Source organism: Pleurodeles waltl, chromosome 7 (assembly GCF_031143425.1).
Source record: "Pleurodeles waltl isolate 20211129_DDA chromosome 7, aPleWal1.hap1.20221129, whole genome shotgun sequence".
Classification (NCBI taxonomy): Eukaryota; Metazoa; Chordata; class Amphibia; order Caudata; family Salamandridae; genus Pleurodeles; species Pleurodeles waltl.
The window spans coordinates 628,083,712-628,102,820 of NC_090446.1; positions in this window are offsets into that span (position 1 = coordinate 628,083,712).

Genomic DNA, 19,109 nt, shown 5'->3' on the forward strand with positions numbered 1-19,109 from the left:
TGCATGTGAAGTTAAACTGCCTTATGGTGCTGTGACAAACATGTTTTCTTGTTTGTCAGGACTTTTTGAGTTTTGGGATGAGTGCTTGGATCAAACAAAAGTGTTTTCATATTTAGCAAAGGTGCTTTTTGAAACAAATGATGTCCCTTTTGTTCTTGACAGAAGAGTTTGGATGCTTTTGTCTGCTTACGGAAAAATACATGAGAGATGTAAACAGTTAGAACATGAAAATAAGAATTTATGTGAGCAAATTAGCCAGAACAAATTATTGCATGATAAAGCTGAAATTTATAAAGCTGTTACAGGAGAATCTGGCTTTTCACATTCCAAAAAGGAGGAGGTTACAAAAAGTGGGGACCAGTGTGAGGCCTCGTGAGCAGAGCGTAGATCTCCATGAGCAGAGCAGCCCACAGTTTTTGGGAGGAGTTGAAGTACATTCTTTAAATGATTACATTGAGCAAGAAGTTGACGATGTTACCGGTATATTCAGATCACTTTTGCAGAGTAGGATGTGTATAATTAATTCAGCCAAGGCAGAGGTACTGTCACAAAATGTGCAGTTTCTGGGAATTCAGTGGAATCTGGAAAATAGACAGATGTTGTCACAGGTAAAACAAAAGACTTTAGAGTGTCTTACTATTTGCGCTAAGCAAGAGACACAGAGGCCCATATTTATACATTTTTAGTGCAGCAGTTGCGTAGTTTTTTTTCGCAAATGGCACGCAAACTTACAAAATACAATTGTATTTTGTAAGTTTGCGCCGATTTTGCGTCAAAAAATGACGCAAATGCGGTGCAAACAAAGTATAAATGGGCCAGAGTTTCATGAAATTGTCAGATTTTTGGAAACAGTATAGCCCTCCTATGAGCAAAATCTTAACACTTTGGTACAAAGTAACTAGGAAAAAACATGAGTTTGAATGGAGTGAAGAGCAGCTGTGTGCTTTTGATTTGGCAAATGAAATAATTCAACAGACGTCAGATTTGTGCACAGTGCAAGAGGGAAACATTGAGTTACATGTAAATGTTCAGGGACAATTTGCCAACTTGAGTATGTGGGAGAAACAGGGGAGGACAAGGGCACCCCTGGGGCTTTGGATTATAAAACTATCTGACTTTGTGGAGCACTATACTCCTTTTGAAAAACAGATTTTGACTTGTTTTGGGCTGTATTGAATAATGAGCAAATCACATTAAATTATAATGTAATTCTGAAATCTGAACTACCAGTCATGCAGTGGATGATGAGTTCACTTAAATCTCACCATATAGGACATGCACAAGAGGCTAGTGTTATACACTGGATCTGATACATACAAGATAGGGCTCGAGTAGGACCGACAGGCACTGCAGCCCTAAATGAACAGGTGTCACAAGCCACTTTACAGAATGAGGAGAGTGTGCAGGGAGGACCACAGGTAAAAGAGTCACCAGTTATATTGGGTGCACCATTTGAATTCTTGTCCCCTGAGGATAGAAAGCATGTTTTTTTTTTTAATGATTCATTGAAATATGTGGGTACTAAAAGGCAATGGAAAGCAGTGTTATACAATCCAGTTACTGAAAAGTTGTTGTCTACCATAGGAGAAGGAAAAAGTAACCAATATGCAGAGCTGTACAATGTGTGTCAGACTTTAAAGCAAGAGCTGCTTGAGACATGTTATTTTTACATTAATTCTTGGTTCACTGCCAATGGATTAGCCGTTTGGCTTTCCACGTGGCTTGCACATAACTGGTTAATTCATTCAAAGGAGGTGAGGAGCAAAGAGTTAAGCAGGAAATTTGGGAACTGTTAAAGCAGAATAAAGTCATAGATGCTCATTGTCCCATTTACTCATTAGAACGCTGGCTCAATTCCCTCGCAGATGTTAAAGGCAAAAGTTCAAAGACAGAAGTGTCAACCCAGAATTCTGACTTGGTGGGGATGGCTAAGAGGGTGCACCAGAAATGTGGATATCTGGGAGAAGAAGCCACTTACAGGTAGGTAGAGATTAGAGAGATGCACATTCCCCTAGATTTGACAAAAACTGTGATTTTGCAATGTCCTATTTGTCAGCACACACAACAGAGATCTGTCCCACAAACAGTCAAAGATCAGTTGGGGAGGGGAAAGTTACCAGGACAGATATGGCAAATTGAACAGGTTTTAGGGTGAGTGATTGCTGCAGATTATCAGGGCGAAATCAACATTATTCTGATAACTAGAAGAGAATCTGATTCATTCATACAGATTGGAGACAGAATTGCCTAACTTGTCATAAGTGCAGTGAATGGAGATTTGGTAAGGAAGGAGTCTGCCCCAGCCCTTCTGACAGTGCAACGAAAGGGAAGCTGTGGTGCAGCAGATAAAACCTCAGTGCGAAGGTGTGGGTTGTACCCCTAAATGGCCCTCCAGAACCTGCAGAAATTATAGCAAAGGGACCCAGTAATGTCCTGTGGATTATAAATCAAGGAAAGTAAAAAGGAGAGCACATTTCAGATGACAAATGTTATTTGCAAGAAAAGTCATATTTGTTTCTTTTGCAGATCCTACTATGACTCGCCACTTACCATGAGTGTGCTGTGTGGTCTCCCTTTGGGCGTTTGGGTGTGGGGTCGGGGGAGGGACCGCATTCCCAACCTGAACCTGATTGATTAAAGTACAAAACCCATGGATCCATTTTGCGCAACTTGCGTCTTCAGTTCAAGTTCTACATGGGATCAATACAGAGTACCATTGATATTTTGTCAACTTATTTGATTACATTCTTCCACTGGAACTACCCCATGGTTGGTTATTATCTGATGACTGATGCCAGTCTCATTAAGTAACATTGCCAGTTAGCTGTCTGTTTTTCATGTGGAAACCTGACCTTCACTAATATTCCAGCAAACCTTTCAGGTGGCAGTGTACCTTTTCATGAATAGAACTCATGATGTTTCCATCTGATTCTACATCAATTTGCTAGATTAGAGACACTATTCAATAAGTTCAGTATTTTCAGTGTAGGTGTATCTGATTTGAAAGGTTATAAGATCAATGCGTTAATCCACTTCCATTGCTTTGCAGTGATTGCTTTTATCATTACATTATGTTGCTGTATACAATGTTAACCTGATTTGCATATAATGTTTTTGTTTTTTCTTTGAAACAAGAGAAAAGCAAACAAAAGTCAGTGGCCAAAGAGTGGAGATGTAGTGAAAATAATTATGTTTGATCACTGACTTTGTGTTTCACCACTGTGCATATTAGTTCAATGTTCACGAGTAGCACATTACATTTTGTATTCAGTTTAGCTGCCTATTGGCTTTATCATGGCATTGGGAATTACATTTTGTATTCAGTTTAGCTGCCTATTGGGTTTATCGTGGTGTTAGACATTGCTGTTGAGACATTGCAGATGAGCTGTGTTTTTCCACATGGTAAACTAAGCTTGTGTTTTTCGTATTTTCTCTTACCGAACACGATAGCATGATAAGGAAGCGAGTATTTTCTCTTACCGAACACAATAGCATGATAAGGAAGCACATATTTTGTGTTTTTCTATAGTGCAGGGAAGGACTCGGTCTTGGGAGAGACAGCCTTGAAAACTTGGCCAACTTTTGACGTTGTTTCTTCCAACTCTGACCTACAGTAGCCAGCATGTTTTCAATATCATAAAAGGTGTCCCTGGGCAGCAGCGGGGGGAAGTTTCCGAGACTTCAATCAGGAGTGGACGTCAACAGCCTGACCTGTCCCGTGAGGGTGGAAAATCTATTTCTCGCAGTTGAACAGGGGGTCATAAACTTGCTGGCATGAGAAAGATGACGAGCAGTGAAAGGCCCTACAGTTATGCTATAATATAATCATATGTATGTGCTGTCTACATTGCAATTGAGAATCACTTTGATATATGTTCCTTTTATTGCTGTGACTATTTTTAAACGTGTGCCTCCAACCTACTAATCTCCTCTCTCAGGAACCTCGTGGTGAAGTAATAATAAATGCCTTCTTTAAACTAAGAAGTGCATTCCAGAGATTTTTGTCAGCTCGGTCATTAGTGAAAGCAAAACAACTCCATGAGTTGCTAAGAGCCCCCTTCGACTCCCCCTCCTGGGCAGAGTCCACCTGGTATTTCCTGGTCCGGGGCAGTGCCATTTTCAGCCAACTGTGAGCTTTGCGTGTTTCAAGGCTTATTGGCGGACTTGAACGATGCAAACCAAATTGCAATCTTCCATCCAGCGTGGGACATCATATGAACCAAACAGGAACCCAACTCAGTCTTCTTGGGTGCAGAACTATCTGTTCTTCTCCACTGGTGGTTTTTCTTTTGCACCTTCATCTGGGTTAGCAGGGGCTCCTGTTTTTTCCAGGACTCTTCTATGCTTCTTTGATTTGGTCCCCTTCTTCCACAGGTCCTCAGGTCCAGGAATCCACTGTTGGTGTTGTGCAGTCTCTTCTGGTTCTTGGATAATCCTTCTTTTCATGTCTCTGTGTGTCCTGGGAATGTTCCTGTGATTTACTCCTGCTTTCCTGGTCACTGGGGTGGGTTCTAGTACTTTCCTTTGGAGTTTTCTAGTACTCCCAGCTCCCCTCTACACACTACACTTACTAGGTAGAAGACCAACATTTGTATGCCACGTTTTTAGTATATGGTTTGTGCTCCCTCTGAGCCCATTTCTAACTATTGTGATTTTCACTAATTGCACTGTTTTCATCCCTATTTCTGCATACTAGTGCATAAAATTTGTGTATATACTTACCTCTTAAGGGAGTATAGTTTCTATGGTATTTTCAGTATTTGTGTAATCAAAATAAAGTACCTTTATTTTTGAAACACTGAGGGCCTGATTCTAACTTTGGAGGACGGTGTTAAACCGTCCCAAAAGTGGCGGATATACCACCTACCGTATTACGAGTTCCATAGGATATAATGGACTCGTAATACGGTAGGTGGTATATCCGCCACTTTTGGGACGGTTTAACACCGTCCTCCAAAGTTAGAATCAGGCCCTGAGTATTTTATTTCATGTTTGTGAGTACTGTGTGACTGCAGTGATATTGCATGAGCTTTGCATGTCTCCTAGTTAGGCCTTGGCTGCTCATCCACACTACCCCATAGAGAGGCTGGCTTCTAGACACTGTCTACATTTCACTAATAAAGGATAACTGGACATGGTATAAGGTGTATGTACCATTGGAATACACCACAAACCAGCCCAGCCTGCTATATTGCTGGTGCAGTGGTGGGATAAGTACTTGCAATTACCTTATCAGTCTGTCACCTGGTGCTTTTCACAGGAAAGTCTACTCTATGCCTAGAGATATACATTATACCTAGTACAGGAATCTAGTCTGTACCTTTCTTTCTAAGAGAGTTGAGGTTAGGTTGGTTAGGTACACCCTACACCACCCTAACACACATATCTTGTCTACAGCTTTAACTAGCTCTGAGGTCATGGACACTCCCTATGAGGGCATGATCTTCAAGGAATTGAAAGAGCTTTGTTCAGACGGGAAATTAGATGTGGGAAAGAATCCCAATAAGAACTTCCTTTTGATTCCAGAAACCTGCACAAAATTGTTCCCCCATACAAGGTGGGTGATGATATCTACGAGTGGTTTGATGCACTTGAGAGGGCCTTTAAAGTTAAGAGGGTCCCTCAAAGGCAGTTGCCTGCTATTGTCTGGTTGTCCTTCTCTGACAAGGGGAGGGATGGACTTCTCACTGCCAGAGAGGAGGATTCAGACAATTACAGTATCCTTAAGACAGCACTCTTAGATGGTTTTGGTCTCACCACTGAACAATATAGGATCAAATGGACACCAGAAAAGAGGCCTCACATGCTTGGTGTGACTTTGTGGACTGCTCTGTTAAAGCTTTAGAAGGCTGGTTACATGGCAGCAAAGTGTCTGACTGTGAGGGCCTGTATAATCTATCACTGAGAGAGTATATTTTGAATAACTGTGTGTCTGACTTGTTGCAATACTTTGTAGACACAGACTTGACCTCTCCCCACAAGGACAAGAAGAAGGATGGTAAGTCACATGACAAAGGTGGGGACAAAGATAAAAACAAAGGGGCATATTTATACTCTGTTTATACCGAATTAGTGTCATTTGTTTTTACTCTAATTCGGTGCAAAACTAACTTCATATTTATACTTTGGTGCTAGACCCCTTTAGCGCCAAATTTATGGAGTTAAAGTCATTTTTTGAAAGTGGATACCTACCTTGCCTTAATGAGATGCAAGGTAGGCGTTCCCGTGCAAAAAATGACTCTATGGCCTTAACGCCATATGTAGGGGCATATTTATACTCTGTTTGCACCGAATTAGCATCATTTTTCTTACTCTAATTTGGTGCAAATCTAACTCCATATTTATACTTTGGTGCTAGACCCATCTAGCACCAAGGCCCTGATTTATACTTCTTTTGCGCTGCATTAACGTCATTTTTTGATGCAAATGTTGGGCAAACTTACAAAATATTGTTCCTTATTTATACTTGCACCATTGCTGTGCAGCAGCCGGGTACCATATTTACCACTTGGTCATTAGTACCGAATGATTGACACCCATAACAACACTATAAGACACATCTTGGCTGTTGTTGATCTCAACTGGGGGGGGGGGGGGTTACTGGTCCTAAAAAAGTTGTGGTGTCCACGGACCTAAGTGTAGAGTGTCTAATAGGGAATGACTTGCAGACTTCAGCTTGGGCTGAAGTGGAGATGGAGGCCCATGCAGACATGCTGGACTAGGGCTCAGGCCAAGAAGAAAAGAGAACAGGGAAATGTGGATCCTGAAAATATGGACCAAGAGCTTCCCAAAAGCAAGGGTAGAAAGGCTAAAAAGTTATCCACTATGCCTTCCTCCACTGACGATTTCCCCTTTGAGGAGGAAGAGTCAACTCCCTGGACAGAACCTACACCTGAGGAGCTTCAAGCTGATACAGCTGAACTCTTAGGTGCAGGGGGGCTGGCAGGGAGGAGCTAAGTGTGGCTCAACAAACTTGTCCCACACGTGAAGGTTTGAGACAGCGAGCTGTCAGAGAAGAAGCAGGGGATATCAGTGGCACCCACAGGGTATACTGGAAAACCAATCTCTTGTATTCTGAGGCCAGGTGCACCCAGACCTGGTGCCACCAGGAGACTGCCCATTTCTTTGCAGCATAGGGAGTTTCTTCTCACCTTAGCTCATGACATTCCCCTTGCTGTACATCTAGGGCAAAGCAAGACCTGGGACAGACTGGTCCTTCCTTTCACTGGCCTCACATGTCTGAAGATACCAAAGAGTTTTGTCGCTACTGTATTACTTGTCAAGCCAGTGGCAAGATAGGTGGCACTCCAAAGACCCCCTGAATCCCACTGCCAGTGGTTGGGGTACCCTTTTTAAAGGGTACAGGTTGATACTGTTGGCCTACTTGCCCCTCCCACAGCTTCTGGAAACAGATTTATTCTGGGTGTGGAGGACCATGCCACCAGGTATCCAGAAGCCATACCTCTTAGGGCCACTACAGCTCCTGCAGTGGCCAAAGCCCTACTGGGAATCTTTTCCAGGGTGGGTTTCCCAAAAGAGGTTGGATCATACAGAGGTAGCAACTTCATGTCTGTATACTTAAAAGCAATGTGGAAAGTGTGGTGTAACTTATAAGTTCACAACACTTTACCATCCCCAGACAAATGGGTTGGTTGAGTGTTTTAACAAAACATTCAAAGGCATGATTATGGGACTCTCAGAAAAACTCAGGAGGAGATGGCATGTCCTGTTACCATGCCTCCTCTTTGCCTACAGGGAGGTACCCCTAAAAAGAGTAGGCTACAGCCCCTTTGAGCTTTTCTTTGGTCACCCTGTTAGGGGTCCATTAGCTCTTGTAAAGGAGGGTTGGGAGCAACTTCTGAAGCACCCTAAACAAGATATAGTGGATTATGTGCTTGGCCCAAGATCTCGAATGGCTGAGTACATGAAGAAGGTCACTAAGAACCTTCAGGCAAGCCAAGAATTGCAGAAGCAGTGGCATGACCAGAAGGCAATCCTGACAGTGTACCAACCAGGGCAGAAAGTGTGGGTCTTGGAGCCTGTGGCACCAAGGGCACTCCAAGGCAAATGGAGTGGACCACACATCGTAGTGGAGAAAAAGTGTGAGGTCACTTATTTAGTTTACGTTGCCACTCCCAGAAGTCCTCTCAGAGTACTTCACATGAACCGCCTAAAGCCCTACTATGACAGGGCTGACTTAATCCTGCTCATGGCCACTGATGAGGGACAGGAGGAAGTCAGTGACTCTCTACCTGATCTCTTCTCCATCACTGCAGCTAATGGCTCAGTAGATGGAGTAGTTCTAGCAGACTGACTTAATGAATCTCAGAAGGAAGACTGCGGGAACCTCCTAGGCCAGTTCTCAGAACTCTTGTCTGTGACACCTGGTCAGGCTACATGGTGTGAACACACCATTGATACAGGAGACAGTTTCCTGTTAAAAGTAAAATGTATAGGCAACCTGATCATGTTAGAGAGTGCATCAAAGCTGAAGTGCAGAAGATGCTTGACTTAGGAGTCATTGAGCACTCTGACAGACCCTCGGCTAGCCCACTGGTGTTGGTATCAAAACCTCACTCCCAAAATGAGAAACAGGAGATGAGGTTCTGTGTAGATTATCGAGGGCTCAATATAGTCACCAAGACTGATGCTCACCCTATACCCGGGACAGATGAACTACTAGATACACTGGCATCTGCCAAGTATCTAAGCACCTTTGACTTGACTGCAGGGTATTGGCAGATCAGATTGTCACAGAATGCAAAACCAAAAACTGCTTTCTCAACCATTGAGGGCATTATCAGTTTACAGGTATGCCCTTTGGTTTGAAGAATGCACCTGCCACTTTTCAGAGGTTGGTGAATACAGTCCTCCATGTTCTGGAAGCCTTTAGTGCAGCATATCTAGATGATATAGCCATTTTTAGCTCCATATGGGATGACCACCTGGTCCACCTATGGAAGGTATTGGAGGCTCTGCAACAGGCAGGCCTTAATATCAAGGCTTCAAAGTGCCAGATAGGGCAGGGAAAAGTGGGCTCCCCCTTCAACACAGACCTAGGTCAGACCCTTTCTTGGTCTCACTGGGTACTACAGGAGGTTCATTAAGAACTATGGCTCCATTGTTGCCCCTCTTAATGACCTCACCTCGAAAAAGATGGCTAAAAAAGGTATTGTGGACAGCCAGCTGTCAAAAAGATTTTGAGAAGTTGAAACAGGCCATGTGCTCTGTAAGTGTTCTAAAAAGCCCAAACTACTCCAAGAAGTTCATAGTTCAGACTGATGCTTCAGAAGTAGGGTTGGAGGAAGTTCTTTCACAGCTTAATACAGAGGGCCAAGATCAACCAGTAGCTTTTATCAGCAGAAGGTTGCCCCCCAGAGAAAAGCACTGGACATCCATAGAGAGGGAGGCCTTTGCTGTGGTCTTGGCCTTGAATAAGTTGAGACCATTCGTCTTTGGTACTCACTTCATTGTTCAGACAGACCACAAACCTCGCTTATAGCTTAAGCAGATGAAAAGAGAAAACCCTAAATTGTTGAGGTGGTCCACATCCCTACAGGGCATGGACTGAGGCCCTTATTACAACCGCCAACACAGACAGACACTTTAACACACCGACCGCCAAGGCGGTAGCAACAAGCACCACGGCGGTATCTGCCAACAGCTAGACGGAAGACAAGGTTCCGTCCACTGTATTATGAGACACCAATCCACCAGCTTTTCCGGGGCGGTACCAACGCTATCAAAAGCACGCCGGAAACAGTACACAGAAGGGAAACAACTCACCTCTGGATACTCAAGGAAGAACCATGATGCCATGGAGCCTGAACTACAGGTGTTACCCATGCTGGTTTACCTTCTTCTCCTACACCAGGAATACCAACGGCGTTGAAGACGACCATGGTGAGTACCACACCTAGCACACAAGTGAGGGGGGAGGAAAAAGAGAGTGACACACACGCAACACGCAACGCCCCACACCCAAAAACATACACACAAACAGATGCAACAACATTACAAATCCACCCCGTACCCCTCAGGAATAACCCAAGGACAAAAGGAAGTGAGTAAAGCCAGTGTAATAATATAAAGTTCTACAAATACATCCTCAAAGCACAAAACAGTATCTAAAATATATACAAATAAAGGAACACTGCCCAGTCCATAATGTCCGTGGGCCACAGGGCCATATCACAAAGGCGAAGGCCCCACTTGACTCCTGCCTAAATATGGAGAGAACACTGCTGAGGCATCACGTCGAAAATACACAGGCACCTCAGGGGGAAGGGAAAGGGTGGGGCACATCAGCCGAAAGATGGAACAATGCCACTGCTCCTGGAGGGGACCACATGCCCATCACTCTGTCCTGGGGAGTGCAAAGCCACAATCTCTCTAGTGGTTGGTATGCCCACTGCTTGGTCCTGGGGAGTACAAAGCCACAGTTTCATAGTGGGTGGTTTGCTCACTGCCTGGTCCTGGGGAGTGCAAAGTCACAGTCTCTCTAGTGGGTGGTCTGGTCCCTGCTTGTTCCCGGGGAGTGCAAAGCCACAGTCTCTCTAGTGGGTGGTTTGCCCACTGGTTGGTCCTGGGAAGTGCAACGCCACAGTCTCTCTAGTGTGTGGTTTGCCCACTGCTTGGTCCTGGGGAGTGCAAAGCCACAGTCTCTCTAGTGGGTGGTTTGCCCACTGCTTGGTCCTGGAAAGTGCAAAGCCACAGTCTCTCTAGTGGATGCATATCTCCACTGGTTCTGGGGGGGGCCTTGTGCCCAGTGTGCTTCATCCTGCCAAGGAGAGGGTGAGTGGATGCATATCTCCACTGGTTCTGGATGGGGCCCTGTGCCCAGTTTCCTTTATCCTGCCAAGGAGGGGGTGAGTGGATGCACATCTCCACCTGTTCTGGAGGGGACCTAGTGCCCAGTGTGCTTCATCCTGCCAAGGAGGGGGTGAGTGGATGCACATCTCCACTGGTTCTGGAGGGGGCACAAGATTTGCAGGGACCAGGTTGCATGGTAGTCCATGAAGGCAAGGCTAGACTCCATCCTGCGGCGGGTAAGGCTGCAAACTGGTGGTAGTGCCGCGGCTGGTAGGGGTGCTGCCAGTGGTGGTGGAAGGCTCCAGCCCATCTCCTGCAGCCTCGGATGGCTGCCCACTGAGGCTGCTGCTGCTGGTAGTGGTCCTACTGTCAGCGGTGCAGGTGGCAGGCTTGCGGCAGTGCTTGGGGTGGGGCTGCTGGCAGTGCTTGCCGTGGTACAGGTGCCGGTACTGCCAGTGGTGGAGGGAGGCTCCAGCCCTTTTCTTGCAGCCTTGGACGGCTGTCCACTGGGGATGCTGCTGCTGACAGTAGTGGTGCTAGCGGCAGTGCAGGTGGCAGTGCTTGCGGTGGTGCTTGAAGCGGGGCTGCTGGCAGTGCTGCCCGCGGTGTAGGTGGCGGGGCTGGCAGTTGTGCTGGTGGGCACCAGGCCTTCACCTGCAGCCTCCGACGGCTAAAGTGCCTTGCCTTGGGTTTTCTGCCCCTTCCTCACCTTGGCAGATGCTGTTATGACCTTGGCTCTGGCAGCAGGAGTTTTGGAGGAGGCCTTACTGGGTGGGTCGTGCTCCTTGCCCTTGCTGCATGATGTCCCCTTCTTCACCTTGGCAGGTGGTGGAATGGTTTTGCCCTTTGCAAGGGTTCATGGCACACTGGCTGGGCTGACGGGTGCCCCCTTTGAGCCTCTGTGAGTTGCAGATACCACAGCGGACGCCGACTTGTTGGCTGAGGTGTTGTCCTGGGTTCTGGACACCCTGACCCAAGGGGAAGGACAGGGGGGTAGGGAAGAAGTTAATGGTTGCCAGGAAAAGCTTTTTAGACGCCCTGGGGCGGGAAAAGGGAGAGGGTTTAGGAGTGGAGGAAGAGGGAGTGGTTGTAGGAGGTGTCTGTCTGCTGAGTTTGGTGAAGGTGCATAGGCTGTTGGATGGGTGGGTGCTTGCGTTTGTGTACTTTGGCGGAGGGGTCACAGACACAGTGGAGAGGACACAGGGGAGGTGTGCATGGATGTAGGGGTGGTGACTGCCAGTGAGAGGTGAGTAGTGATGGGCATGCTGGTGATGGAGGTAGTGGATGAGGATGTAGTGCATGCAGGTGTGAGTGGAGACAATAGTGGGAGGGAGGAGGACAAGGAGGAGGAGGGGGACACAGTGGAGGGAGTGGATGTTGGTGTGTCTGCATGGGGATGGTGCTTAGGTGAGTGCCTGTGGGATGATGTGTGGTGCATGTGTTTGCCTGAGCTGGCTTCTGTGTGTTGATTTGGGTGATTGCTGGTCTGAAGGTGTGCTTGGGATAGGCTGGGGTTGAGGGGGTTGGGACTGGGCAGAGGAAGTTGGAGGTTGGAGGCTAGAGACAGGGACAATGGCTGCCATCAGTGTGGAGGCCAGAGCCTGAAATGCTCTCTGTTTGGCCGCCACGCCAGAGTAAATGCCCTCCAGGTATGCATTTGTTTGTTGAAAATGCCTCTCGACACACTGGATGGCATTCAGAATGGTTGACTGCCCAACAGTGAGGGATCTCAGGAGGTCAATAGCCTACTTACTGAAGGCAGCAGGGCTGACTCGGGCAGGTCCTGAGGTGCCTGGGGCGAAGGAGATGACCACCCTCCTGGGTGAGCGGGCAAGGGAAACACGCTGAGGGGCTGCTGGTAGGGCGGTGCTGGTAGGGGGGTGGTGGCTGTCTATTTTGTTGGGGTGGGTACAGAGGTGTCCGCCACTGCCAGGGAGCTTCCATCATAGGAGTAGTCACAGTCTGTGGTCTCCCCTCCTGTCCCCGTCGTGGTGCTCCCCTCACCCGCCGTCCCACTGGTGCCCTCACCGTCGGTGGATTCGGCCTTCAGGCCCATGTGGGATACAGCTCCCTCCGTCCCTGGTGTCTCTGCTCCTCTGCCAGATGATGCTAATGCACACAAGGACAGGGTGACAAAACAAAAAGAGAGGGAGAGAGACAGAGGATACACTTGGTCAATGTCAGCAACCACCCTACCATTGGTGTACACAACTCACAGGGAGCAGCCCTATGCATCAGGCCATGCACTACAAGTTACAAAGATAGTCACCAGCCCATGGGGTACAATGCCTAACACCATTAGCTGCAAACCTGAAACCCACAGGACCCTCCCCAGTAGAACATGCCCACTAACACTATTGGGGTAGTAGTTCTATAGAGCCTGCCTAACAAGGGAACTACCCTGCCATTTTTGCCCTGGCCTAGGGGCACCCATAGTCCACATCCCCCACCCAGGTACCTCTTAACACACACAAAGTCAGGATTCAGAATCTGTACTCACCCCCTTGTGGCTGCTGTGATGCCTTGAAGCACCCATCCAACTCCAGACAGGCCAACGCCAGGATGCAGAACATCCAGGTGGTCATGGTGCCACAGGCACCCCTTCCTCGTTTGGAGGTCAGCCCTGTAGGAAAGTACCATCTTGCCTGGCATGTTACCCCCATATTTCACTGTATATATGTTGTTTTAGTTGTATGTGTCACTGGGACCCTGCCAGCCAGGGCCCCAGTGCTCATAAGTGTGCCCTGTATGTGTTTCCTGTGTTATGACTAACTGTCTCACTGAGGCTCTGCTATCCAGAACCTCAGTGGTTATGCTTTCTCATTTCTTTCCAAATTGTCACTAACAGGCTAGTGACCAATTTCACCAATTTACATTGGCATACTGGAACACCCTTATAATTCCCTAGTATATGGTACTGAGGTACCCAGGGTATTGGGGTTCCAGGAGATCCCTATAGGCTGCAGCATTTCTTGTGCCACCCATAGGGAGATCTGACAATTCTTACACAGGCCTGCCAGTGCAGCCTGAGTGAAATAACGTCCACGTTATTTCACAGCCATTTACCACTGCACTTAAGTAATTTATAAGTCACCTATATGTCTAACCTTTACCTGATAAAGGTTGGGTGCTACGTTACTTAGTGTGTGGGCACCCTGGCACTAGCCAAGGTGCTCCCACATTGTTCAGGGCAAATTCCCCGGACTTTGTGAGTGCGGGGACACCATTACACGCGTGCACTATACATATGTCACGACATATGTATAGCGTCACAATGGTAACTCCGAACATGGCCATGTAACATGTCTAAGATCATGGAATTGTCACCCCAATGCCATTCTGGCATTGGGGAGACAATTCCATGATCCCCCGAGTCTCTAGCTCAGACCCGGGTACTGCCAAACTACCTTTCCCGGGGTTTCACTGCAGCTGCTGCTGCTGCCAACCCCTCAGACAGGTTTCTGCCCTCCTGGGGTCCAGCCAGGCTTGGCCCAGGAAGGCAGATCAAAGGACTTCCTCAGAGAGAGGGTGTTACACCCTCTCCCTTTGGAAAAAGGTGTCAGGGCTGGGGAGGAGTAGCCTCCCCCAGCCTCTGGAAATGCTTTGATGGGCACAGATGGTGCCCATCTCTGCATAAGCCAGTCTACACCGGTTCAGGGATCCCTCAGCCCTGCTCTGGCGCGAAACTGGACAAAGGAAAGGGGAGTGACCACTCCCCTGACCTGCACCTCCCCTGGGAGGTGCCCAGAGCTCCTCCAGTGTGCTCCAGACCTCTGCCATCTTGGAAACAGAGGTGCTGCTGGCACACTGTACTGCTCTGAGTGGCCAGTGCCAGCAGGTGACATCAGAGACTCCTTCTGATAGGCTCTTCCAGGTGTTGCTAGCCTATCCTCTCTCCTAAGTAGTCAAACCTCCTTTTTTGGCTATTTAGGGTCTCTGCTTTGGGGAATTCCTTAGATAACAAATGCAAGAGCTCATCAGAGTTCCTCTGCATCTCTCTCTTCACCTTCTGTCAAGTAATAGACTGCTGACCGCGCTGGAAGCCTGCAAAACTGCAACAAAGTAGCAAAGACGACTACTGCGACCTTGTAACGCTGATCCTGCCGCCTTCTCAACTGTTTTCCTGGTGATGCATGCTGTGGGGGTAGTCTGCCTCCTCTCTGCACTAGAATCTCCGAAGAAATCTCCCGTGGGTAGATGGAATCTTCCCCCTGCAACCGCAGGCACCAAAGAACTGCATCACCGGACCTCTGGGTCTCCTCTCAGCACGACGAGCGAGGTCTCTTGAACTCAGCAACTCTGTCCAAGTGACTCCCACAGTCCAGTGACTCTTCAGTCCAAGTTTGGTGGAGGTAGGTCCGTGCCTCCCCACGCTAGACTGCATTGCTGGGAACCGCGTGTTTTGCAGCTACTCCGGCTCTTGTGCACTCTACCAGGATTTCCTTTATGCACAGCCAAGCCTGGGTCCCCGGCACTCTAACCTGCAGTGCACGACCTCCTGAGTTGTCCTCCGGCATCATGGGACCCTCCTTTGTGACTTCGGGTGAGCTACGGTTCACTCCACTTCGTAGTGCCTGTTCTGGCACTTCTGCGGGCGACGTGGGACTCCTTTGTGCGACTTCGGTTGAGCACCGTGTCACGCATCTTCGTAGTGCCTGTTCCGGCACTTCTGCAGGTGCTGCCTTCTTCTGAGATGGCTCCTTGTATTGCTGGACACCCCCTCTGTCTCCTCACGCAATTGGCGACATCCTGGTCCCTCCTGGGCCACAGCAGCATCCAAAAACCCTAACCGTGACTCTTGCAGCTAGCAAGGCTTGTTTGCGGTCTTTCTGCACGGAAACACCTTTGCACGACTCTTCACGACGTGGGACATCCATACACCAAAGGGGAAGTTTCTAGCCCTTGTCGTTCTTGCAGAATCCACAGCTTCTACCATCCGGTGGCAGCTTCTTTGCACCCACAGCTGGCATTTCCTGGGCATCTGCCCACTCCCGACTTGATCGTGACTCTTGGACTTGGTCCCCTTGTTCCACAGGTACTCTCATCAGGAAATCCCTTGTTGTTGCATTGCTGGTGTTGGTCTTCTTTGCAGAATTCCCCTATCACGACTTCTGTGCTCTTTGGGGAACTTAGGTGCACTTTGCACCCACTTTTCAGGGTCTTGGGGTGGGCTATTTTTCTAACCCTCACTGTTTTCTTACAGTCCCAGCGACCCTCTACAAGGTCACATAGGTTTGGGGTCCATTTGTGGTTCACATTCCACTTTTGGAGTATATGGTTTGTGTTGCTCCTATCCCTATGTGCCCCCATTGCATTCTATTGCGACTATACATTGTTTGCACTGTTTTCTATTGCTATTACTGCATATTTTGGTATTGTGTACATATATCTTGTGTATATTTGCTATCCTCATACTGAGGGTACTCACTGAGATACTTTGGCATATTGTCATAAAAATAAAGTAACTTTATTTTTAGTATATTTGTGTATTGTGTTTTCTTATGATATTGTGCATATGACAGTAATGGTACTGTAGGAGCTTCACTCGTCTCCTAGTTCAGCATAAGCTGCTCTGCTAAGCTACCTTTTCTATCAGCCTAAGCTGCTAGACACCCCTCTACACTAATAAGGGATACCTGGGCCTGGTGCAAGGTGTAAGTACCTCTTGGTACCCACTACAAGCCAGTCCAGCCTCCTACATTGGTTGCGCAGCGGTGGGATAAGTACTTGCAACTACTTACCACTTTCTCATATTGTATTTTTCATAAGAGAAAAATATACAAAACAAGTTCAGTGTATGTACACCTAACCAAAAAGTTTTGCTTTTTTCATCTTACTCTTCTTGCTAAGTGCTGAAAAGTACCTCTAAACTTTCAAAAAGTTATTAAAAAGTTTTAAAAGTTTTTTTTTCTGTTCCTTAAAAAGTTCTGAAAACTTTTTCTTTCTTTTTCTGTCCCTTAAACCTTTTCTATAATGTCTGGCACAGGCCAAACTGTTGATCTGACCAAACTTGCTTATGATCACCTTAGCTGGAAAGGAGCAAGGAGTCTCTGCATTGAAAGAGGTTTAGGGGTAGGGAAGAATCCCTCAAGAGAACTGTTAGTTAATATGCTCATTGAACAGGATAAGACCTTAGTTGGCACATCTGTTGAGAAATTAGCTGGTGGTTCACACTCTGTCTCTGGGGCACCCCCAGTAAGAGAGTTAGAAGGGAACATTCCAAGCCTGCCCCCTAGGAAGCCACCTAGCATGGCTGGTACTAATGTGACTTCACATCACAGTAAGAGTGTTTCTTCTCATCACAGTAGGAGTGTTACTTCTGTAGGCCAGAATGTTAGAGTGACATCTATTAGAGTCAGGTCTCCCCTAGTTCATTCTCACCATACTTCTGTTTCAAGGCATGCCCCACCCACCCACCCTGATGACAGAGTGTTAGAAAGGGAGCTCAATAGATTGAGAGTGGAACAAACCAGACTGAAGCTTAAGAAGCAACAGCTGGATTTGGATAGACAGTCCTTAGAAGTGGAAAGAGAAAGACAGAAATTGGGTTTAGAAACCCATGGTGGCAGCAGCAGTATTCCCCATAGTCATCCTGCAAAAGAGCATGATTCCAGGATCTGCACAAGATAGTTCCCCCTTATAAGGAGGGGGATGACATTAACAAGTGGTTTGCTGCACTTGAGAGGGCCTGTGCTGTACAGGATGTCCCTCAAAGGCAGTGGGCTGCTATCCTATGGCTATCATTTAGTGGAAAAGGTAGGGATAGGGTCCTTACTGTGAAAGAAAGTGAAGCCAATGATTACAAAGTTCTTAAGAATGCACTCCTGGATGGTTATGGCTTAACCACTGAACAATACAGGATAAAGTTCAGAGAGACCAAAAAGGAGTCTTCACAAGACTGGGTTGATTTCATTGACCATTCAGTGAAGGCCTTGGAGGGGTGGTTACATGGCAGTCAAGTTACTGATTATGACAGCCTGTATAACTTGATCCTGAGAGAGCATATTCTTAATAATTGTGTGTCTGATTTGTTGCACCAGTACTTGGTGGACTCTGATCTGACCTCTCCCCAAGAACTGGGAAAGAAGGCAGACAAATGGGTCAGAACAAGGTTAAACAGAAAAGTTCATACAGGGGGTGACAAAGATGGCAACAAGAAGAAGGATGGTAAGTCTTCTGACAAGGGTGGGGACAAATCTAAAAAAGAGTCTTCATCAGGCCCACAAAAACACTCTGGTGGGGGTGGTGGGCCCAAATCCTCTTCTAATCAAAACAAAAAAAAGAAACCATGGTGCTATTTATGTAAAATAAAAGGCTATTGGACAACAGATCCCAGTTGTCCAAAGAAAAGCACCAAGCCTCCTACCACTACAACCCCTACTGCTACACCTAGTGTCCCTACTAATAGCAGTGGTGGTGGGAGCAAACCTACTAATAGCCAATCCAAGGGAGTAGCTGGGCTCACTTTTGGTAACTTAGTTGGGGTTGGTCTTGTTAGGGAGACCACAGAGGCTGTATTAGTCTCTGAGGGGGCTATTGATTTAGCCACCTTAGTTGCTTGTCCCCTTAATATGGATAAGTACAAGCAGCTACCCCTAATAAATGGTGTTGAGGTTCAGGCCTACAGGGACACAGGTGCCAGTGTCACAATGGTGATAGAGAAACTGGTCCACCCTGAACAACACCTACTTGATCACTAGTACCAAGTAACCGATGCTCACAACAACACACTTAGCCACCCCATGGCTGTTGTAAATCTCAACTGGGGGGGGGGTTACTGGTCCAAAGAAAGTTGTGGTAGCCTCAGATTTACCTGCAGACTGTCTACTAGGAAATGATTTGGAGACATCAGCTTGGTCAGATGTGGAGTTGGAGGCCCATGCAGCAATGCTGGGCATCCCAGGGCATATTTTTGCTTTAACCAGGGCTCAGGCCAAAAAGCAAAAAGGACAGGGAAACTTGGAACCTGGAACAATGGACCAAGTGCTCCCTAAAGCTAGGGCTAGTAGAAGTAAAGCACTTCCTACTATCCCTCCCTCTACAGTGGATTCTAATTCTGAGAAAGAAGAATTTAAACCTTGTGCAGAACCTACACCAGAGGAGCTGGAAGCAGACACTGCTGAGCTTTTGGGTGAAGGGGGGCCTGCCAGGGAGGAGCTGAGTGTGGCACAGCAAACCTGCCCCACACTAGAGGGTCTAAGACAGCAAGCTGTCAAACAAGCTAATGGGGATGTCAGTGACTCTCACAGAGTTTACTGGGAGGACATCCTCTTGTACACTGAAGCAAGGGATCCTAA